Consider the following 24,655-nt stretch of genomic DNA (forward strand, 5'->3'; position numbering starts at 1 on the left):
CATTAAGTCCCCCTAATTAGAACACCAACCTGATCATAACCTACAAATCGACAAAGATCATGTTTAGGAGGAAAGAGTCAGATTCTTAAATTCACATGAAGTAACTCAATAAGTGCTATAACACCGATAATTTGGGGTCAGTTTGCTTTGATAGGTGAAATGGGATCCATGGAAGCTATGTTTAGTGTTCTCCAGCCCCAGTAGAACCTTGAGGTCACTGCAGTCCCAGTGATTGGTGGACTGCAGCCTAGTCAGAGACCCTAAGTCCTCAAGGGTGAGCAAGGACAATCAATCTCCAAAAGGGATTCACCTGTCTTCCATGCTGCTTGATCCCCAGAAATTGTATGAGACAATAGCTTTTGTTGTTATTCAACAATGGATACTTCTCACAACAATATTCAAGATGTTTTGTAAAAAGGCATTCATTGAAACTGACAGAAGAGTAGTCTTGAGAAGAATGAGCTTGAAGTCCAGGAAAAATGGAACTAAATCATCTGGGAAAAGCAAATTCAGCTACATTGTATAATCAGAGAAAAAAAAAAAAAAGAACTGATGCATATTTTGTCTGTCTATCTATCTATCTATCTATCTATCTATCTATCTATCTATCTATGGCATCAGGCATTAAACTCAGGACTGATTAATCACTAAGCCACATCCCCAGCCCTCCCTTCCCTTTTTAAATTTTGAGACAGGGTCTCCTTCAATTGCTTAAGGCCTCACCAAGTTGCTGAGGCTGATTTTGAACTTGTGATCCTCCTGCTTCAGTTCCTCAGGCTGCTGGGATCAGAGGTATGACTCACCATGACCAGCTATTTAAAAAATATATAGCTGCTAACAGGGGGTGAAGAAACATTTACTGAGAGTATGGTCTGTTTATTATTTATTCTATGACAGAATTCTGTGGCTCTGTGAGATACATCTTTATTAGGTAGGGAAACACTTGTGGGATGGGAAATAGAGATACCCTCGCAGCATCACACAGATAGGAGAACATAGGACCAGGATTAGAGCCCAAGCCAGTCTGACTCCACAGTTTGCTTTCTTTCTGTGCCCCTATGTTCTAAAGAAAGGGAATACTGAACAAGAGAGGTTATATTGAGAGATGAATTCAGATAAACCAAACAGTTAGGGAGAAAAAATTTTCAGCCTTTTGAAGCAGGGGGAAATGGCCTATAGCATAAACAAAAGAAACCCCCGGCAAAAACAGATGACTGATCAGAAGGAGGAAGCCAAGCTGGCCTCCCTAGAGAATGAAAGATATTTTGGTGATAACAGAGGTTAGAGGGATAGAAGCTCCACCTGTAGCTCTCTGTTCAAGGCCAATGGAAGCAGGTGGAGCATGAGTAGTTCTATTCATTTGCTGGTCAATTCTCCTCACTCATGACTAACAATGCACAAGGAAAAGCAGCAACATGAAAATATGGACACAGATAACTGCTTAGCTCAGGGCAGATGGGGAGAAGAGCAGGGCTCATAAATTCCTCCAGGAGGAGAGTGAGAGAGTCAAGGAACAATTTGCCAAGAGTGTGCCACTTGGTGCCATGGCTTTCTATGGCGAGTGTTAATATGGTCCACCTAAAATGAAAGCCACACCAAATAAAATTTATGAATGGATGTATTCTTGTGTTACTTGTAGTACTGAAAGAATATGTTGTAGGAAACAGATTCAGAGACCTTAAGTTTTAGGAAAAGTTTTTTAAACAACAGGACTTAGTGGGTAGAGTGGTTAAATAATAAAGTCCCAGAGATAGCTGTGCTAGAGCAGAGGAGGGAGTTTAATAGAACCACCTAGGAAGAGTTATGACTGCCACATTTTGGCCTGAGAAAATTTTACTTTTTGACCTGACCCCCCAATAGAATTAGAATATCAGCCCTTGCTCAGTAAACCAAGTGATATCAGTTTTTTTTTTTTTTTTTGATACCATAGGGGACATAAACATGGGTAGAAAATACTTTAGAATCCTAAGACTGCACAGCTCTAGCAAAATCAATTCAGACTTGGACGTAAGGTCAGACCGTCAGCAGTTTTGCTAGCCTATTGGTTGGTCTTTGAAATACTATCCTAGGTTGGCCTCCCATCAGAAAAAGGAGTCTAAACACATCTTTCACATAAAGAATTTGCTTGGGGATGTGCTCTCAGGAGCCATGCATGAGTGGGAGTCTGGGAAGGGTCAAGTAGGGAAGGATGGATGGCTAAAATAAGAATATGTTACCCAGGCCATTGTAGCTGTGGTCCACTGAAACTTGGTATCTTGAGGGCCATATAGAATACACCTCTGAATTTACAGTGAATGAGAAAGAGAAGCTGGCATTTATTCACTGTCTCTAGCTGTTATGGTTTGAATGTGTGATGTCCTCCAAAAGCTCTCATGTGAGACAATGAAAGAAGTTGTGGAGGAGAAACAATTGGATTATAGACTTAACCCAACCAGTGAATCAATCCCTGATGGGATTAACTGAGTAGTAGCAGAAGGCAGGTGAGGTATAGCTGGAGGAAGTTGTTCATTGGGGGCGAGGCTATGGGGTATATATATTTTGTATCTGGAGAGTGGAGTCTCTGTCTGCTTCCTGATTACCATGGGAGCTGCTTCCCTCTGCCTTATTTTTCCACCATGTTATTCTTCCTCACCCGGAGACCTGAGGAATAAAGCCAGCTGTCTATGGTTGAGACCTCTGAAATTGTGAGCCCTAAATAAACCTTTCCTCCTTTACAGTTGTTCTGGTCAAGTCCTTAGTCACAGCAATGAGAAAAACTGGCTAAAACACCAGCTCTGCATTGACCAAGGTGGCCTCATACAGTGCCAATTTTGCAGATTTATGCAGGCAGAAGTAACAGACAGATATTTGGTGGGCATTCCATATCAGGTGAAGTCCAAGGGCAAGAAGTAAGAGAACTTGGTACAACTGAGAGAGGATGCTGACAGATTTTAGCTTCCTGAAGGAGACTGTGACTGCCAGGGGTGGAATAAAAGATGTAAGGTGAAGCTCAAGAAGTGCTTAATATCAACATCATCAGAAAAATTTGCCTAAGATGAAAATCTTGAAACCAAAAATAATGTAAGAACTCTGTGACAAAGAAACACTACCCCGCCACCATGACACTGGTGCATGGCGCACAAAATACTCAAATGAATATTAAAGATAATATATTGACTTTATTTATTTATTTAAAGTTGTGTCTCTCTTTGCATTGCTAGGACATCCTCCAACTCAGATCTTCCTACCTCCATCTCCTAAGTTGATGGGATGACAGGAATGTGCTACCATGCCTGGCTTGAAAGATGACATATTTTAATTGAATGATTAATTATCTTTCTCATTTTACTAACTCCTGTTTAGGAATGAAAATGGAAAGAACTCAATCTCCTGTTACTTCTCATTTGTCATTTGTTTTATGAAAATATATTTAAATACTTGGGATTCACTCACAGACCACATCCCCAAGTAAACTACCTTCATAAGAATACGTTTAGATTAGTTATTTAAATATTCTTATGTAGTTATCATTTCAGTGAATGGGTTCAGTAGTTTTCATCAAATTATTCTGCAGATCTTTTTAAGTTCTAACTCCCCCCCCGCCAGCTCCTTCTCCCCCACAAATGCATATAGATATTTTTCAATACCCAAATTGGTTGAATTGGTTGGACTACAGTAAATATTCCAGTGCTCTCAGAAAGAAAAATCAGATAAGCACATTTTCCACAGATTGGGGTTTCAGGCTGTGTGTGCTCGGCGTTATGATAACCACCTTTGTGGGTTCCTAAAATAGGATTGCTTCCCTGAGCTTACATTAAATCATACTGGGTGGTCTCCTCAATTCAGAACAAATGCCAGTCAGAAGGAAACGTAGAAAAAAAATCTTTTTTTTTGTTCAAATAGAAATTTTTAAAAAACAAACCATTTATAGTATATCTTCTATTTGTTTTATCTGCAGATTTCTCAAATTTCCAATAAGCACATGAAAAAAAATTTTATTGTCTCTGCTTTTACAGGAAAGCAAATGGAGGCCAAATGAGGTGAGTTGCTGAAGTTCTCGTGATCAGAAAGAAGCAGAGCCAAGATTTAAATGCAGGCAAGCCTGGCTCTGAAGCTTGGTTCTCTCTCTGCACCTGGGGTCTTGTCACATGCTTTGTGCTAGTCTTCCTGGAAATTAAGCACCTCCATCCACTGCCCCTCACTTCCTTATGTAATAACCTGGAGGACAGGGAGAGCCATCTGTTTCAGAAATAACATATTTGTGTCCATAAGGCAATAGGTTGGCAGAGAGAAGGATTATGACATTGCCATTTGGCATTCCTGACTTACTCTGCATTTATATAATAGAAATATATTGTCCAACATGTTGATCTCACAAGCCTTCCATTATCATTGATTCTGAAATAAGCATAGTCAGGGACATCATGTACAGAATAAGGAATCCTTGTTTGTGGGATGATGTCAGGTAGGAGGAGTTTTTTACTCCTACTTGATGACTTCATGGAAGAAAGGATACTGTGATACTTAAGACCATGATGGAGAAAACAAGCAAGTTAGAAAATCTTAGGGGTCGATCTTAAGAATGTATAATCACAAGATGATTTAAAGATCTGGAATCAGAACAGTGGTTCCAAAAGAAGGTTGATTATCCAAATTCACCAAAAGAGTATCTTTACATACTTGAACTGACTTTAAGCAGGCTTTAAAAGAGGCTCAGGCATCTGTATATTAAAAAGTTCTTGTAATTATTCTAATGATCAGCCTCAGTTTAGAACCATGATTAAGAATTTGTAAACCAGTATATGGGGAGCCCACTTGTGATTTTAAAATTTTGTTTGTGTAATTTCGAAGAATAAGCTCATATTTTTTCTTTATGTTCAAGACAAATGCTCAAAACAGTGTAGATTTTCAGTAGAATTTCTTGTCAATAACCATTTAGAAATACTTTCATTGATAATAAATCACCTAGTGATGAAAAAGTAAGGCAGATGTCAATTGGTTTATCTCAATCAATTACACTTTAATGGGAAAGAAAAAAAAAGCCCTAATGAAGTGGTAAGTGTGGACTAAGAATTTACCTCAGCCATTTAATAAAAGAAGAATTTAAAAACAAATAAGAGGCTGGGTACGGAGGTGCACTCCTGTAATCCCAGCAGTTTGGGAGACTGAGACAGGAGGATCCTGAGTTCAAAGCCAGCCTTAGCAAAATTGTAGTGCTAATCAACTCAGTGAGACCCTGTCTCTAAGTAAAATTCAAAATAGGGCTGGGAAATGTGGCTCAGTGGTCAAATGCCCCTGAGTTCAATTCCTGGTACAAAAAAAAAAAAAAAAAAAAATCCAAAACAAATGAAAGAGGGATTCCAGTTGTTTCTTAGTTGTTGCTTTTGAGAAAGATGGCCCTTATGGACTTCAGCTGCCAACACTGTAGTTGGGGAACTCATCCAGGTTTATCTGGTCTATGTCTATTCCACTAACAACAGTCTCACTTCCCACCTTAGAGAAGAAGACATTAGTCCACTTTCAAACATACAACATATGGAGGAGATTACTCTGAAATGTAGTTTCCGGATTCTCCTCTGCTATACAGGTGTGGCAAGAAAGAAGTTGCAACAAAGAAGCCAACATGATCCTCAAGTGCTTATACTAGGAAACATAATGGAAATAAATAAGCTGAATATTTACATTAGTTGAGATTCACTATGGAAACAAACTTTAGTAGGTATCTTAACAGAGAAAATTTAATATAGGGAGTTTGTTAGTCAGGTGGTAGTACACTAAAAAGGGATAAAGGACTCATTAGATGGAATCCTGACCAAATTAGAAAAATTTAAAAAAATTAAAAATTAAAAAAAAGTGCTACTCCCTATAGACTGGAGAAATAAATAGAACCTGGGATCAGGAAGCTGATCAGGACGTAGAAGCTTTATGGAGGAGCCCAAGGAATAGGACTGGGAGACCTAAGGCAGGTGCCACCTATGTGGTCGCTGCTGGTATTTCAGGATCCTGGAGGAAGGACTTCACAGATTGCGGCTTTAATCTCCGAAGAGAGGCTACCACCCAGTTGGTACTACTACCTCAGAAGTTGGGTAGAGGTTCTGTGAATCTGAGACTAAGACACATAAACAGTTGGCACTGTCTAGCTGTGCCTGGGAAGGGACACAAGGATACTGTTAGTTGGAGCATCCCAATAAGCTGAAATCTTATTGGCTACATATTAATGACTACTTCCAGGGGTAAAAGGCCCTGGTGGGGTGACTTAATAGGAAAAATAAAAAAAGCATAATGAACAAGTTTCTTCTCCTCTTTTCCTGCTCCCCAGTCTCCCCCTGGTTTTTCTGACTGATTGAAATGCACATTAGACTTGCTGACAAGCAGACACATCATCCAGATAGCAGTTGTCACAAAGCAGGGTACATAAGGAGTGCATTTGGAACCCAACACTCAATGAAGCATTCAGTGGAAAAAGTTTGGAAATAGCAACAGAATAGGCCAATAGAAATTATAGGATATAAATATAATAAAGGAAAGAACAGAAATAAATAAAATAAGATTTGCCCCTTTGAGGGTAGATTCTAGCAAAATAAAATTTTGAGTTTTTTTAAATTAATAAAGTAAAACCCTGGAAGAATTGAGTACAAAAAAGGGGAGAAACAAGAGATAGTATTGCAAATGAAAACAATGTTAAGTAAAAATGCAGCAAAGATAAATTCAATGAAAATGTGAACAACTATATATCAGCAAGTTTTGGAACTAGATAAAATAGGCATATGGTAGAATAAGGCAATTAATAAAGTTGGCCCATAACAATATAGAAACTTGAGCCTCTAAAGGATTAATAAAACTGAAGCAGTAGTTAAAACTATTCGCATACCCCACAAAATTTTAAAACTCCAGAATCAGACCCTTTCAAGAAACAGATAATCCCTGTTGTTTGCTTATATTGGGTTTTATATCCTTAATTGTTGTAAACATTTCATACATCCCTGTTTTATGTGTCATGTCCATTTCTTCAGTGAAGATATATTTCCTCCAGAGATGGTTGACCTCTGAATCTGCTTCTGCTTTTACAAGGAACCAGGAGACACCATGGACTTCAAAGCATTTCAGGCTGCTTTAAGGCTTTAGGATCAGCAGCAGAAGGGGCTTCTCTACCTTGGCTCAGTCTCCAGCAGTAACATTGTTACTGGGATGCATGCTGAGCAGGGGAGGTTCCTATTCATCTCCCTCTTGTTCCATTCAAACTTCCACTTCTAGATCTGTCCTGGATAACTTTTGGAAAATCATAAATGCCTTTCTTAATTGACTGTGCCAAATAGTCTTTCCTGGTTAAGTTTATCTGTGAACACTGGGAGCTGAGGAAGAGGTTTAGGGATGTGTAGGAGCTGGGCTACCAGGAGACATGCCCAGATGGAGCTGGGCCAAGATAGGGAAAAATGGTGAACATACATAGCCTTGTGCATTTGTTTATGGAATACATGAGATTACTCTTGGAGTCTTCCAGGTGAATTTGAAACATAATGATGTGAAGCTTTTTCAGATATTGTATATCAGAGAAATACTGTATATTGTGACTCTATAAACTAATTGTGGTCCTGGGGACCTGGATTATGCAAATGTATGATAGCCTTAGTTCCTCTTTTAGTTTTGCTATGATCTTTAAAAAAAATTAAAAATTTTTATTTATTCTTTTTAGTTTTACATGATAGTAGCACATATTTTGACATATCATACATACATGAAGCATAACTTCCCATTTTTGTGGTTGTACATAATGGGAGTTGCAATAGTCTTGTATTCATATATGAATAAAGGAAAGTTGTGTCCAATTAATTTTACTGACTTTCCCATTCTCATCTCTTCTCCTATCCTCCCCCTCCCCATGTCCAATCCGGTGAACCTCCATTCCTCCCTCCTTGCCCCACCTGCCTATTGTGAGTCACCATCTATACACCAGAGAGAACATTTGGCCTTTGTTTTTTTGTGATTGGCTTATTTCACTTAACATGATAGCCTCTTGTTCCACCCATTTACCAGCAAATACCATAATTTAATTCTTCTTTATGGCTGAGTAATATTTTATTATGTATATGTACCACATTTTCTTTATCCCTTTATCTGTTGAAGGGCACCTAAGTTGGTTCCATGAATTAGCTATTGTGATTTGAGCTGCTATGAACATTGATATGGCCTTGTCATTATAGTATGATGATTTTAAGTCCTCTGGGGTTAAAGCAAGGAGTGGGATAACTGAGTCAAATGGTGGTTCCATTGCAAGTTTTCTAAGGAATCTCCATAATACTTTCCAGAGTGGTTGCATCAATTTGCAGTCCAACCAGCAATGTACCTTTTCCCTTATGAGAGCCTTAACTCAATGATTGAATTAATCACCTGATGGGGTTTATTGAGTGCTGAGGGGGGAGTTGAAGGGTGGAGTATGGCTGGAGGAGGTGGGGTGCTGGAGGCATGCCTTTGGGGTATATATTTTCTATCTGGTGAGTGCAGTCTCTCTCTCTCTCTCTCTCTCTGGTGAGTGCAGTCTCTCTCTCTCTCTCTTTCTCTCTCTCTCTCTCTCTCTCTCTCTCTCTCTCTCTTCACATTCTGATCATCATGTGAACTGATTCCCTCTGCCATACTCTTCTGCCATTATGTTCAGCCTCACCTTGAGCCCTGAGGAATGAAGTCTGCTCTCAATGAACTAATACCTCTGGAACTGTGAGCCCCCAAATAAACTTTTCCTCCTCTACAGTTTTTCTGGTTGGGTTCTTTTAGTCACCATGGCAAAAAAGCTGATTAAAACACAAGCCAATATTTATTATTATTTGTATTCTTGATAATTGCCATTCTCCCTGGAGTGAGATGAAATCTCAGTGTAGTTTTAATTTGTATTTCTTTAATTGCTAGAGATGTTGAACATATTTTCATATATTTGTTGATTGTATTTCTTCTGTGAGGTGTCTGTTCAGTTCCTTAGCCTATTTATTGATCATGTTATTTATTTAATTTTTGGTGTTAAGTTTTTCAAGTTCTTTATATATCCGGGAGATTAATGCTAAATCTGAAGTGCAAGTGGTAAAGATTTTCTCCCATTCTATAGGTTCACTCTTCATATTGTTTATTTTTTCTTGTGCTGTGAAGAAGCTTTTCAGTTTGCTATCCTCCCATTTACTGATTCAACTTCTTGCACTTTAGGAGTCTTGTTGAGGAATTCAGTTCCTCAGCTGAGATGATAGAGATTTGGGCCTACTTTTTCTTCTAGTAGGCATAGGGTCTCTGGTCTAATGGCAAGGTTCTTGATCCACTTTGAGCTGAGTATTGTGCAAGGTGAGAGATAGGAATCTAATTTCATTTTGTTACATATGGATTTCTAGTTTTCCTAGCATCATTGAAGAGGATATCTTTTCTCCAACGTATGTTTATGGCATTTTTGTCTAATATGAGATAACTGTATTTATGTAGGTTTGTCTCTGTGTCTTCAATTATGCACCATTGGCCTTCATGTCTGTTTTGGTGCATAGCAATACCATGTTGTTTTTGTAACTATAGCTCGGTAGTATAATTTAAGATCTGATATAGTAATGCCACCTGCTTCACTTTTCTTGCTAAGTATTGCTTTAGCTATTCTGGGTTTCTTATTTTTCCAGATGAATTTCATGACTGCTTTTGCTATTTCTATGAAGAATGTCATTGAGATATTAATTGGAATTGCATTGAATCTGTATAGTGCTTTTGGGTGGTCTGGGCATTTTGACAATATTAATTCTGCCTATTCAAGAACATGGGAGATCTTTCTATCTTCTAAGGTCTTCTTCAATTTCTTTCTTTAGAGTTCTGTAGTTTTGAGAGTTCAGAGGTTTTCCACCTCTTTTGTTAGATTGATTCCCTATGCTTCTGTATTCAGGTGTCTTGGATCTTTGTTCTGGATCCAGTTGATCTCAAATCCAGTTCTTTTTTTTCTTGTGTTTCAATTCTATGTAATGCTTTTTGGTGGTCCCATAGCACATCACATACCCTGGAGAAGCAATTTACAAAATGGAGCCACAGTACTCAGAAATATTAATTCCACTATAATGGGAACAATCTCTTCCCAGAGTACAGTGCTTTTGCTGTATGATCAGGCCCATCAAAAGAGCAGCATAGCAAAGATATCTGTTAAATTCTTATCTGTGGGTCAAGATATTAAAATGCCAGGTAATTGGAGCTTCTATTTAGAAATAGTAATAACTATTGCATTGAAAACTGACCTAGTGGTAAATGAGAAAACAGCAAGCTCGGTGGGTTTGTATCATTTCGCTTAATTCTATGTTCTACTCAATTTAAAAAGTAAATTATGTTTGAGAATCAGTCATGCAATATTACTGGCCACTTTTCATAAAAATTGATTACCTGTCAGTTCTTTGAAGTTTTAACCCTGTATGCCATGGTAATATTTTAGGATAGTGCTATAAGCCAGAGTTATGCAGGCATATCCAAGGACCCACAAAGGCCTGCCGTCCTCTATATATTGTGTGCACCTACAGTCTTCCTGTGTTTCTGAAAGGGCTGCTTTGGTTCACCACTCAAAAGTCTTCTGAAGATGACAAATTATTTACCCTTGCCATTTGCCTGTTCTGTCATCATTGGTGAGGAATGTTCAGTTTACAAATCAGAACAGTGTTGTTTGATTAATTAATTACTTTCTGTTATCACCTGGAGACAACCTAAGTCTGGGTGACTCTGCCACATGAGTAGGTAGTAAGAGCACTAGTGGTAATGTGATCATTGCTTGGATTGAGGTACAACTTGCATAAAGTGAACCTATGTTCAGTGTTCAGTTCAATGAATTTTTACATGTGTCTAAGTCACTACCACCCACAGGCGCTCTCCTGTTTTTTCTCAGTCAATACCCAGCTCTGTCTTCCCTCCTACACACACCAAGAGGTAAACACTGTTCTGACTTTTATCACCACAAGTTGGTTTTTCCAATTTTAGAACGTCTTATACATGCAATCTTTCAGGACTCTTTTGTGTCTCGCTTTTTAAACCACACCTTATGTTGGTGAGATTTATTGATGTTCTTGCATTTATCACTAGCTTGCTTTTTTTCACTACCCTTTATTCTTCTGTGAATATACCACAATGTTTCCATTCTACTATTAATGATTATTTGGGTTACTTTCGGTTTTTGACTATTTTCAATAAAGCTGTTATTAACATTCCTCTGTATGGAGCTTGGTGAACATATGTGCTCTTTTCTTTTAGATATGTACCAAGAAGTGGAATTGCTGGAACATGGGATAAATTTTTGTTTAGCTTCAGTGGAAAATGCCCTACTGTTCACCATAAGAATAATTTTCATATGAGGTCTACTGGTGGTTCTCTGCTGGCCCATGTAGATGTATTTTCTGTCTTACTCTGTGTCCTGATTCACCTTAGTTCCCTTCTATTTTAGATCATGATTGAATTCAAGCAATGAGGAGCAAAAAGATATGACAGTGTATTTATTCCCTCTGTTCTCTCCATGTGTCACCTCCATTGACAGTGGCTCTATTCGTCATAGCCACTGCTCCTTTTGGATGGCCCTCTTCCAAGGCTCCCACTTTGACTAGTCCATCAACACTGTCTTTCTCCGTGCCTTTTTAGATCCAGTGGGTGATTATAGATTCCCATTTTTGCTAATTCCTCCGTGATTTTTCTCCATTTTGTCTATTGCTCTTGGTCAATCAATTAAAAAACTGAGACCGCTATCTTGTAGTGATTGTGACTCAGATTGAAGACAGGATGAATGTGTTGTAGCATACCAGAAAGTTCTACTTCCCATGAAAATTGGCACAGGAAAGAGACTATACTGAAAGTAGTTACTTAGGGCAATTCACTCAGTAAATACATAGAGTGTGGGGACTAAATTTCTAGGCAATGTAAATACAATGCACCCATTCTCAAGTTTTGTTGACAAGTAGATCTTAAGTTTGATTCTGACTATATGCAACTCTGTTACTCTTAATTTCCTATCTGTATACAATGGAGATGATGAGTTTATCTGTTTCAAGTTGAAAAGAGGCTCAACCACCACCAAATTTCCAAAGCATCACATAGTAAAGAAAATTAAGGTAGCCACACACCAAGTGAGATAGAGGTTTTGTGATTTCATTAAAGGAATCCATGCATCATTGAAGAGTTACCAGGAGAGATTCTCTGTTTTTTGGTAAGGAGAGGGCTACTAGGGGTTGAACCAGGGGCCTCACTCTTGCCAGGCAAGCACTCTACTCTGCCAGTAAGCCATATCACCAGCAATTGGAAGAGGGGATTCTTGAATTATGGTGAACCTTAGAGCCTGCAGCCACCAACCAAGGATAGAGAGGTTTGTTTCAGGAGTGAAAGTCTAGCATAGTAGTTAAGACAAAGCAAGGTCAGGTCTGAGTAGCAATTTAGACCCTCCATTATTAGCTATATGCTCTTGAACCACTGACAAACATTTCCCAGTCCACTATAAGTGGGGATAATCATTCTTATGCCTTTTCTGGTAGCAATTATTAATGCTTTCTCATTCACACATGAAAAGATATATAAACACACACACACACACACACACACATAGATATGGTCCTTTCTACCTCAGCTAAGTACTGCTTTTAGCTCTCAGGAAACAAAAAATGGAAATAGAAGTCAGATCTAAAGGTAACTGCTGTGAGGATGAGGCTGTAAGTAGATGTGTTGGGGCAGGGAGAAAGACGCTTGGGAAGGTCTGGGGGTGGTGGTGCTGAGGACTGACATCTGTGACTCCTGAGTCTCACTCCAGGATACAGAATTAGAATGTGATAAGTCTGAATAGAAGATGCCTAAGAGGCAATTCATCAGAGTATGTCACCTAGATTGTCTGCAGGGTTATTTTGTTTTGTTTTTCTTTGAACAGCAGTCATTTGAATATAAGTTCCCCTTTCAAAAGTTCAGATCTCTATGCCTACCATCTTCTTTCTGTTCATCTTAAAGACACAAAGTCCAGGTCAGTCCTCATCTCTGTGTGTATGTGTGTGTCTTTATTATATCCACACATGCACACACAATCACATATCGTTAGTAACTGAGTTATTTCAAAGCAAGGCCTGACAGTAATTAGCTAGAATAGAAGCAAGAAGAAATAAAGAGCTTTCTAAAAAAAAATATATATATATATATATATGATTTCCATCTGTGGGCATGCATACCAGAGCAAAAAGATTCTGAAGACAGCTACAGCTTTGGACAAACTCTAATAACCCTAAAGGGTACGGAAACAGGCAAGGAAGCAAACAGTGTGATTGTGGAGTCCTGCTGGTGATTGAGAAAATTCTAATTCAAAAACAAGAAGTATTTTTCAAAGGTCTTCTGACAGAGCCGACAGCTCCTCAAGCTGTCAGAAGCTCTCTAGAGACCCTAATGAGCTCTTCCTTGTCAGGTGTTTCTGTCTAAACAAGAAATTGCTAGTCTCTCTGTCTGCTACCCCACAGTGAGTGCACCTACCTTTGCTTATGCATCGTATAAATTATTATTGAATGCAAACACTTGTTCAGGTTGATCAGTAGGTTGTTTCTGTCAACCTCCATCAATGTGGTCTTTAATGTGTAAATGATTTACCAGCAGGGATCGTGTGTAACAGGTGGTCAGAAAGTGATTTTCTACTGATAAACTGAAAGGTACCCTAAGGAAAATGCTACAACTACCTTCAGGACTCAGCATTCCAGAAGCTTTTCTGAATGGTCTAAGTACCTTATCTTATTTTCCATTATAATGACTGATTACAATTGAGGGCAATAAAGATGACATCTCAGAGAAAGAATGCTTCTTTAAATATATCTAAAAATCTCTCTGGTTCTTCACTGTAATATTCAAAATGCTTGCTTAGTTCGGTACAAAGGGATTGCCATTTCAGTTTTAGGAGTCAGAAACCCTTTTAAAAATTGGCTTCTGTTTAGATGATTCAAAGAGCAACATTTTCTAGACTAAATTTTTTTTTTTTTTGCTAATTTCATTGGGTTCCTGAAAAAAATCCTGCACCGGCTTTCTCTTTTCTCCACATTAAGTGGTGTTTTCCCCTTTTAACTGTCAATATTCTTTTTCAGTGTGGCATGGGTGATCGATAGCATGGATCGTGGAGTAATTCAAACCTGGTTTGAGTTCTGATCAAGCTCCTTTTGGTTTTCTTTCCCTACATCCACAACTTCTCCTGTCATCTGATGAGTCAGTAATATATTTAGAATTATCTCCTACTCTGTCATAAGATTTCCTTTGCTTTTATCATCCTGAGACACTTCAATTCTCTTGGTAAATTTGCTGCAGATGTTTGAAAAGGAAAGAAGATACCCATTTCATGAAAAAATAAATAAAAAATGAAACAACCACACAAAAATCAAAATAATCCTTAAATAAGCCATTTTCTTCAAAGTTAACTTCCACAACCAAACCAAACCAAACCAAACAAAAACAACAAACAAACAACAACAAAAAAAAAAAAAAAAAGAGGGGGAAGAGAAAGAAAAAACAAAAGTTGAGGAGAATACAAAAAGAAATCATTGTTTACATTTCATAACCTGAAGCTTGACCTTTGAATGGCCAAGTCATCTCTTATCTATAGTAGTCCTCCTATAGATAATAATTATAATTCTAGGCAACTTTTTAAGAAAAAAATCCTTACAATACCACAGAATGAAGAAAATCAGGCAAATGTTAGAGGGGGAGTTGATACTTGGATGAATGGAATGGCATCCGTGACTACTACATTTCTGGGATTGGTACAGTCTTTCTGGGCTGCAAAAATAGATCTGAAAAATCCAGCTGTTAACAAAGTCAAGGAGAGGTTCAAGAAAGCACAGAGTGAGAGCGTGAGAAGCTCCAGTTCTTATGTAAATTCTGCCCAAATTTCAAACCCACTCCCAAACTAGCATTTGTAAGGTAGACCTTCAGAAGTCAAACCAAGAATAAACAATTTCATTTGCCTCTCTGAGGACAGAATTTTCAGTTTGAAACCAACCAAATCATTTGCTCGTTAAAATGAAAATGACAAAACTCATTCTCATTTTATTCTTTATGTTTAGGACACAGTTCAGAATTAATTGATGCACAAGAATTTGAGAAAACTATAAATGAGTCTCAAAAGAAAAGATTATCAACCAAGACAGACCCCAAGAATAAACAGATGTTGGATTCGAGACTAAGGAGTTTAAAGCAACTGGCATTGGTAAGCACAATAAAATAAAAGAAAATTGTGTTCACAAGAAATGAAAAATAGAAATCTTAGTAGTAAAATTGAAAATATTCCAAAGAATCGTATGTAGGTTCTTTGAAAATGTGAAATCTGTTCATGAAAATGGGAGAGTACAGGATGGGACCAGGGTGAGGGAAGAGTGGAGGAAAAGGGGATGTACTGGGGAATAAAACCCATCAAATTATACTGCTATGTTGTGTGCATGTATGAGAATGTAACAACAAGTGCCACCATTATGTACAATTATAATAAATATATATGAAAGAAAGAAAAAAGTGAATATGAAAACTGAAATTGAAATAGATCCGATGAAACAACAGAAGAGTGATCACATAGAAATTAATTAGTAAACTTTAATACAAATTAATATAAATTACTCAGTCTGAGGATCAATTGAAAAAGATTTCCAGGAACCCATGGATCAATGTAAAAAAAAGCATAACATTTGTGTGATTGGAGTTTCAAAGGAAAGGGGTAAAGAATGAGTCAGGAAATATGTAGGAAGAAATAATGGGCAAAAAAAATGTACCAGAATATTTAGTGAAAGATGCAGGTTGTCAGATGTAAGAAACTCGGTGTTTCCAACAATAACCAAAAAAAAAAAAAAAAGAAAGAAAGAAAGAAAAAAAAAAATCAAAGAAAGTTGTGCCTATTCACAACATGATCAATCTGCCAGAAACAAAACTTGAAAATCTTGAAAGTGGAAAAATAAAAAAGACAAAGTGAAACAATGATTAAAACAATGATTAAATTTTACTAATTTCTAAACAACAACAACAAAAACCTTAAAGGCCAGAAGACAGTTGAACAACATCTTTCAAAGTGTTGAAAGAACCACTTGAGCCAAGAATTCTATACCCAGCAAGGAAAAAAAAAAATCACTAGGAGATCTGTGTTATTAAAAAAAAAAAAAGGTAAATTCTTAAGTCTCAGGAGGAATTGATAGTATTCAGTCCAAAGGAATAAAGCACACCAGAAAATGTCTGGATAAGCAAAAACTATTTTTTACATGATTTCTCAAAGTTTATATGACTATTTAAATGGAATGCTATAATAGTTTTCTATGAGATTCCCACAGTTTGAAGATGTTATGCACATGATAATCACGGTATAAAGGAAGAAGATGGAGAGAATTATACAAATCTACATGACTGAAAATCTGCTTTGTTTTATGTAGAATGACACAATGTTAACTTTAAGAAGACTGAAAAGTTACCTATGTATATTTTCTTTCAAAAGCAATAATAAAAAAGTGATGCAAAGAAGCAGGGCTAAAAAAATAATAGACTCAAATTTATTTAAAATTTGGATCAGAAAATAATTGAAAATACCTGATTCAGAACAATTTGATTGTCTTTTGCAATGCTGAATGTATGATTTGGGCTGGGGGTATAGCTCAGTTGGTAGAGTGCTTGCCTCACATGCACAAGGCCCTGGGTTCAATCCCCAGCACCACAAAGAAAGAAAAAAAAAGTATGAATTAATGAAGAAAATAATGCATCAGAAGACTTGTCATGAGTTTTTTGTTTTGATTTAAGATGAAACAGAGTATTCTGGATTAAGACTTCTAGGGTGGGGTTAAATGAATTTGTGGTTGAGGACTTTGGATCTAGCTGTTCATATTGAGTGAAATAAGGAAACCATTCTCTCTTTCCCATGAGAATCTCTTTGACCTTATTTCCCTTCTACCATATTTAGTGTGCTCCTGGGAAGTTTCTGTCTCTCCATTGTTCCCATCCACATTCTCCGAGCCAATCTAGAAGCTTGAGATGAGGAAGGGTTGTGGGTATCACTAGGAAAATAAACCAATGGACCTAAAATTCCTATAACATTCATGGATTAATTTATCTTCTTATAAGAATAGATTAAAATAAACAATTATAATCATTATTTTAAGCAAGTATGATGATCAAGGTCACTAAAATCTCACCTGTAAGATATCTGCCTATCTCATTTAGAAATGATAAATAACATATGCAGATTCATTTTTACCTTAGAATTTTTTGGATATGTCTGTATCTTTACACATAATATTCATATTTATATGCATACATTAAAGAGAAATGTGTGTATTTCTATCTAAAATAAAGCAAAAATTGCAGTACCATGATTTCACCATGGGCAGAGGACATAGTCGGATTTTGCCATAAGTGGTTGGCTTTCCATCTGGGTTTACAGGCTATTTTAAAGGGTTAGAACACTCTCCTTCTCTCGTGGAATAGCTTATTGGTGTTTCCTGCAGAGAATTAATTATCAAGTTCCCATAACCTCTCTGTTCACATCTTCCTGCTGCTTCTTGCCCTATTCATGAATAAGAAATCCCAAATTCTGGGCTTAGAACAATATGAAATAGTTGAAAGTGTGTATGAGGAATGTCTAGATGCTATTTATACATTTTATTAACTATGGAATAAATGCATAGGAAATCTTTTCCCTTGTCTCAATTGGTCTGAAATTTGCATCTCTTGCTTTAATGAATATAGGTATCCTTCGGCCCCAAAGAGAGGAAGACTTGTTGATTCTGCCTAGAATTTAATCCTAAGCATGAAGGATGCTGTAAAGTATAATAAATGAAAGTTCATATAAATTTCTGTTCCATTCTATTCCTAGCTGCTGTGATCCTAACTTCTTCAAGTCTTTATGTTCTCATCTTTAAAATATAGTGATGATTTTACCTGTATTATAGGTTGCTAGTAAATATAAAATCAAATAGATCAGTTAAAGTACTTGATGTAATGCCTAGCACATGGTAAGTAGTCTATAAATCTTAGTTGCTATTATCATATGTCTGTCTATTTGACTTTTTCCATCTCAAGAAATCTCCTTTTGGTCCTTTTGGGAAGAAACCAAAGTCACCGTTAACTCATCCCATCAAGCATCCATTAATAATGCAGATAGACAGGTTCATGTTTTATAGCCAGAAGCCCAAATTACCCAGAACCATCTTGTCCAAAAGAGGATAAAAGTCAGCAGGTTGAATTTTTTCCAAACTTCAGCTTGTAGCCTGGAGCATCTTGGGTCTCAGCTACTTCAGCAGAAACCTAACTTTAGCTGCCTTTCTTTCCTTTTCTTTCTTTCTTTTTTAATAAGCTACTTTCCATTCAATGATGAAAGAGTGTCAAGATAATGTATTCTGAAATGGATTTTGGGGCTATTCAAGTTAAAAATGCACAGGAAGTAACAAAAAATTGTGAAAATATTCATTGGTTGAATCTCATATTTCCTAGTCTTTATATAAGCATATCCTACAAATCTACAAATGACTTAAATATTTTAATAAGATGAACATAAAACTTCCAAAATACAATTAATCTAAAGCATGTGTATTTGGTAATATTTAATCAAAGTCCATCATAATCAGAGAGATTAAATAATGAAAAATTCTTCTCTGGCTAGTGATTCCAACCCCATCTTTCATTTCAGTTTAAAGACATCATCTTATCTTTCCTTTGTACCTTGTCAAGATGTCTTTTCACTTATTTATCTTTCAGTAAAATTCCACTTTCCTCACCCCTAATCATCAGAAGACACCCTTTGGGTATCTTTCCAATTTATAGCAATTATTTTTCTTGGGGAACTGGCTTTACTAATGGGAAACACCTAGGGAGTTTACTCAGAAATCATGCTTGTCCTGTGTAATCCTGGTTTCCTAGTGAAAGCCAATTGACCAGAGGTGGACTCCTTATTAAAACTGAACCAATCAGTTCATCCCAGAGATTTGGACCTGGAAACAAGAGAACATCTCTGAGTCATGGATGAATAATGACATATTAAAATGTTACAAAGATTTAAACTCAGAAGAAATGGAAACTGTGGGAACAAAGTAGCACAGAAAGCCAGTTAGGGGACTAGAAGAAAACTGAAGCTGAAATAAAGGCAGAACATGTAACTTGTGTTTCAGGCAACTTTCTAGGACATGGTTTTGGTCTTCTCTTGAGAGCCAGCTACATTTCTGCTCCTAATTTATTCATTCAATAACTCATTTGCTATACATTTTTAAATGTCCACTAGGTTCCAGACATTATGCAAAGCATTTTGTGTACTTTATTCCAATGAATCTTTTTTTTCTAAGTCTAAACCACAATCAACCCACCAATGAACCAACCAACCAAAGACAGTGGTAAATGTCTAATACATCAAGACAATATCTTAGTAAAACTTGGAGACTTTAGTCTGGCTATTGTTGCAAGTTTTCAAGTAAATTTCCAACTGATTTATAACTATTCTTAGCTAGGTGATCTGAAATACATGTTTCTATTTATAAAATGCAGTTCCATCTTCTAATATTGCACTGACCAGCAAATGATCATCTCTGGTTATTATTATGACCCATTTAAAGTTTTATGTAATCATTGGAGAATTCTTATGGGAGAAAGAAAATTCACAGGATAGCACAAATAGCAACTGTAATGTTTACTTGTGAAATACCAATGAGTTGAGGGTGTAAAGCTAATAGTACCTACTGCCTTATGACAAAAGAAAAAATATCTCTTGACCTACTATTTCCTAACCTACATCTATAATAGCATAACAGAATATATCCATGAATAACACTCTCCAGGGAAAATACATTTTTAGATTATCCTAAATGCAAGATGTGGAGAAATTATAATTTGTCCAATGAGTAGTTAACTTTACAAGAGGAAAGAATGCTTATATTTAGGTAAGAGATGTAAGTTACTCATCAGGGAACTGATGGTTCATTTTTCATTGAAGATGCATGAATGTTAATTTTAGATCAAGAAATTCAACATTTATTATTTATTCATATTAAATATAAGCTAAGGTTACATGGGATATTGTGACAGGGAAGGCATAATAGTCACTTACACTGCCTCAGTCCTATTTTTTAACATTCATTTAGTTTTTAATGTACTGCATGTCTTTCAAATATTACCTTATCAAAGGGTTTTGTCCTTACTGCTGAATTTCATAGACTCCTTCTGTTTCATTTAGAGAAAGATTTTATTTCCTTTCATACCTTTAAGGCCATACCAGATCTGCATTAGTCAGCTTTCTGTTACTGTGACAAAATACCTGACATAATTAGCAAATACCAAGGAAAAGCTTAATTTGGCTCATAGTTTCAGAGGCTTGAATCCATACTTTCTTGGGCATTTTGCCTTCTGGCAGCACAGTAAATGGCAAGAGCATATAGCAAAGGGTCTCTTAACTTCAAGGAGATCAAGAGGCAAAGAAAGAGGAAGGAACTGCATCACAATCACATGGGTCTTTTGGGGACACTTCAGATCCATATCATTGTAGTTTCTTAAATTAGCCTTTCTTTCCAGTCTCACTTTTTGCCTACACTTTCTCCTGGCTTCTAAGTGATGTTCTAAGTAATTCAAGAGAAAGAAATAATTGTATTGTTTTGCTAGAACTTCCATAGCAAATTACCATGGTCCAGACTGGTTAAACAACAGAAATAAATTTTCTAATAGATCTGGATGCTAGAAGTCCAAGATCAATGTGTTAGCAGGGTTAGTTTCTTCTGCAGTCCTTTTTCTTGGCTAATAGATGCTGTCTTCCCCTAATATCTTCATATAGTTTTCCTTCATATGGTATCTTTGTCCTGATTTCTTCTTATAAGGACACCAGTTATATTGGATTAGGGTTCATACACACCACTTTACTTTACCTTAATTAATCCTTTAAAAGCCTCATTTCTAAATACAGTGACATTCTGATCTACTGAAGATTAGGACATCAACATACAAATTTTGTGGAGGCTGTAATTCAGCCCATCCCAACCGACTTCTTTGAACACTGATAAATATGCTCTGTCAAGTTTGGACATGCTCTTGTCAAAGTCAGAAGAGGGTTGGGTGTCCTAAAGCAACAAAAGAGGTACAAATTCAATGGCCTATAGAAGCTTTCGGTGTGATGGGATCTTGAGCATCTTGTGTCCTTGGCCACATAGATTTCAATAGGAGCTCTCATGACCATATTCTCCCCACAGACACCTTCAGGGAATCAAAGTAGGAGAGGAGCATGGTAGAGGAGGACGTGATTGTTACACAGCATCAGCAGGTTGCCAGGGTAGGCTCAGGATTCTCCAGAAAGTAGGGACCAATTGAAGGAGTCCTCAGAGGAAACTCCCAGTATTGTCCCCATAGACAGTGGGTCTTGTGAAAAATGGTAGTGTGACAAATTCTTTCCTTTCCATTTGTCATAAACTATCCAATAAAATGACTATGCCAATTAGCAGGCGACATGGTGGATTAGGGAAGTATTACTGAGGAATTTAGAAGCAAATATTTGTAGATGATTCTTAAAAATGTTTTTGAATAAATAAATAAATACTTCATTGTCTGATTCAGGCAAAGATCCAGAGAATTCATCATGCCATTGAAGTAAAAATAAGAGATAGAGAACATTTAGTATCGTGAAAGATTTAGGAAGCCTTCCTCAAGTACAGCAATAAAAACTCATCCTTAAATGAACTATTTCCTTATGTAGGAAAATAATAACCCAAAATAAATAAAGGTATATAAAACAGTGGATTTTTAAAACGAAACAACAGTGTGATAACGGGCTGTCCCAGGGCCACGTCTAAATTTTCCCCAAAGAAGAGAATGTTTGTTTCTCACCCAAGTTGGAATCCTGTTTTGTTCCCATTATTTGTGGAGAATTTTAAAAACTTCTTGGATAGTGATGTTTTCTCTGAAAAAAACAAAATGCAGCAGCAGATCAAAGACTTTTCCTGGGCTTTTTAGAACAGCTGATTTGTACCTACTAAGGCAAGTGCCAGACCCATGCTTTCAGATTTTCGTAGAGCCAAGTGTGTTTTTGATTCCACCTTGGAGTTGCCAAACTTTCATGAGTCTTTACTTAGTCCTAGCCTGAGCCATGTTTAGATCAGGACATTTGATGGAAAATATCTTTAGCGTTAGAAAGGGTTCCTGTCCTTTCTCTTTAATCTACAATTCTCTCATTAGTCAACTGGGGTTTGCTTATGACACAATCCTTGTGGTGTAGTTAACTGAGATTTGGAAGCTGTGACTACTGCAGGGGAAATTTCAGAATTCCACCTAAAGACAGTCAATAGCATCATCTGGCTCCCAAACTCCTCTAAAAGGAAAAAATCTGCATAGCTATGATTTCTGTAATGCGTAATTATGATGTTTGTGGGGGTTTGGGGCTGGCAGGGGGCATTTGCTTTATTCTTTATTGATTGAAAAGTTGACAGGTAAATAAAATTTCTAGAAGAAACATTCTTCTTTTTAAAGAAAATTTTATAATAATTAGACATGCCCTGGGATTTATTGGCAGAACAATTAAAAACTTAAGATTTGTATGTTAATCTCTGTGGGAATTTGGTATTTTGGAGATGATTTCCTAGATTTAAACATCAGGGGATGATTTTAAAAATTACTTCTGTGTCCTAATTTGTACTGAACTCTATCTAGAGATAACATGAGTTGTTCTCCCCTTTTATTAGGACATTTCAACCTGCTATTGAGTCATTCTTCCTATTTGTTAAGACACAGACAATCAAGGCAATTCAGGTCTTTTGGACATGCTATTCTTAGAATCCATTTACCTACAATCGAGGTGGCATGGCATCTGTTTTTCATATAATGGAATAACATGAAGCTTTATCAATAATGCTACTTTTCAGGGAAGACATGTCTTGGAATAGAAAAAAAAATGCATTCTGTGAGTTTTCCAATTTTAATAACAACTTTGAATTTAATAACAAGTTTAAATTAAGTTTATGCTTAATTCTACTCTCTGAGTTATTCATTACCATGCAGCCTAGACACACAATTAAACTCCTGTGAATAACACATATTCCAACGTGAACATCAATGAATGACCTTTGGCAAGTCTTTCACCCTGCTCTGAACTCAGTGTACCTAATCTTTCTGATAAGGGATTAGACAAGATTCTCAGTTATGGCGGCACATCCAAAGTAGACCTTGTTTCTGTCTGTCTTGGTCAGCTCCAGTATCTCTATCTACAAGGTAATTCCCTTGTGCAGTGAAGGTTGATAACTACCCAACTAGATAATGTTAGCCTGCTAGCACTGCTATTTTAAGATGTGATAATTTTTCTTATATCATAGTAGGTCATCCATCTTTATTACTGGAGATGGAATTGGCATGGTTATGCCATAATGGTGAGGTTTTGAAGTGAGGATTGGAAGTTTGTCCTGATTTCTGTGTGAGAGCCCCTCTAAGGCTGTGTGTGGATGTGGGAGAAGGGTCCAAAGCAGGAGAAAAGTAGCACAGAAGGGAAGCAGACTCGAGGATACCATCCACTATTCAGGAGACTGGGGTAACAATCACTGAAACAAAGTGGCAGGATCAGTACTGAAGGATCAGCATTTCAGATACAATGACATTTACTCAGCGGAATCTGAAAATCATAGGATTTCTAAAAAGGAAGAAGCTAAATTGTCCAAGTAAATACAGAGGCATTTTCTTGAATTATGAAAGAACACAGGCCTGTAGAAATGGAGGACGCAATGATGCTGTTGGAAGAAAAATTAAAAGTTCAGCATCTCTGCAACTTACCTATAGTTTTCCAGAAATAAAGTAAGGTCTGAGCCTTTTAGTGACTTCTTCCAGATGTTTCCTCTGCATAAATAATCATATAAAATATTCAGCAACCTATCCATGGATATGTTAATTAAATTAAAGTTACCAGGATCATATTACAATGCTGTTCTATGACTTTCTTCTCCTTTTTTTTCTTTCTAATTTTTTGAAAATATATAAGATATATTCCAAATCATGTCAGTGTCTCTCATTCCTTGAGGGGCGATTTGGTATTTTTGTTGTAAAGATGTTCCATGCCAGTTGTCTCATGATGGACTTTGCAATCATTTTAATTCTTAGTATACATGAAATATTCGGTTGTGAACATACTTGTTCCTAGGTGTTTGATCAATTGTATGGCTATCTCTGTAGAATAGGTCCAGTGATTTAAAATACTTGGGACAAAAGGATTTACAATGTAAATCAATTTCCAAGTTTTTCTTCCAAACTGTGATATTGCTTTAGAAGGCTGTCAAAGACTACATGACATTTCTGTTTTGTCAGAACCTAAGGGAATATCAGTGTGTTGGACTTTTTGCCATTTTGATGAAGAAATTGTTATTGTGCAGCCTTAATTTGCATTTCTTTAATTATTAATACAGTTTTTCAAAATAAGAAAATTTGAAGAGAGAGTCTCACCTACCCACATCAAGAACAAAAAAAATTACATAAGGTTTGTACTTAGATGGTAATGAAAAGAAACAACTGAAAGGATATATTGGAGGAATTTAGGCAGAATGCAGGCATTAATTTGCATTTTCTAATCAGAACTGCATTTATTTTTCTCTTTGTCCTTTGTGGTTCTCCAATTTGAATATTCAGCAGGAGAAGAAGAAGGCAGACTGAATGCTTAGATTTAACAACAATAGTTAAATGTATTCTTTTCTTGTGATTCTGCTCCATCTTTCTAAGGTGG

This window comes from Marmota flaviventris, chromosome 3, assembly GCF_047511675.1.
Source record: "Marmota flaviventris isolate mMarFla1 chromosome 3, mMarFla1.hap1, whole genome shotgun sequence".
Taxonomy (NCBI): Eukaryota; Metazoa; Chordata; class Mammalia; order Rodentia; family Sciuridae; genus Marmota; species Marmota flaviventris.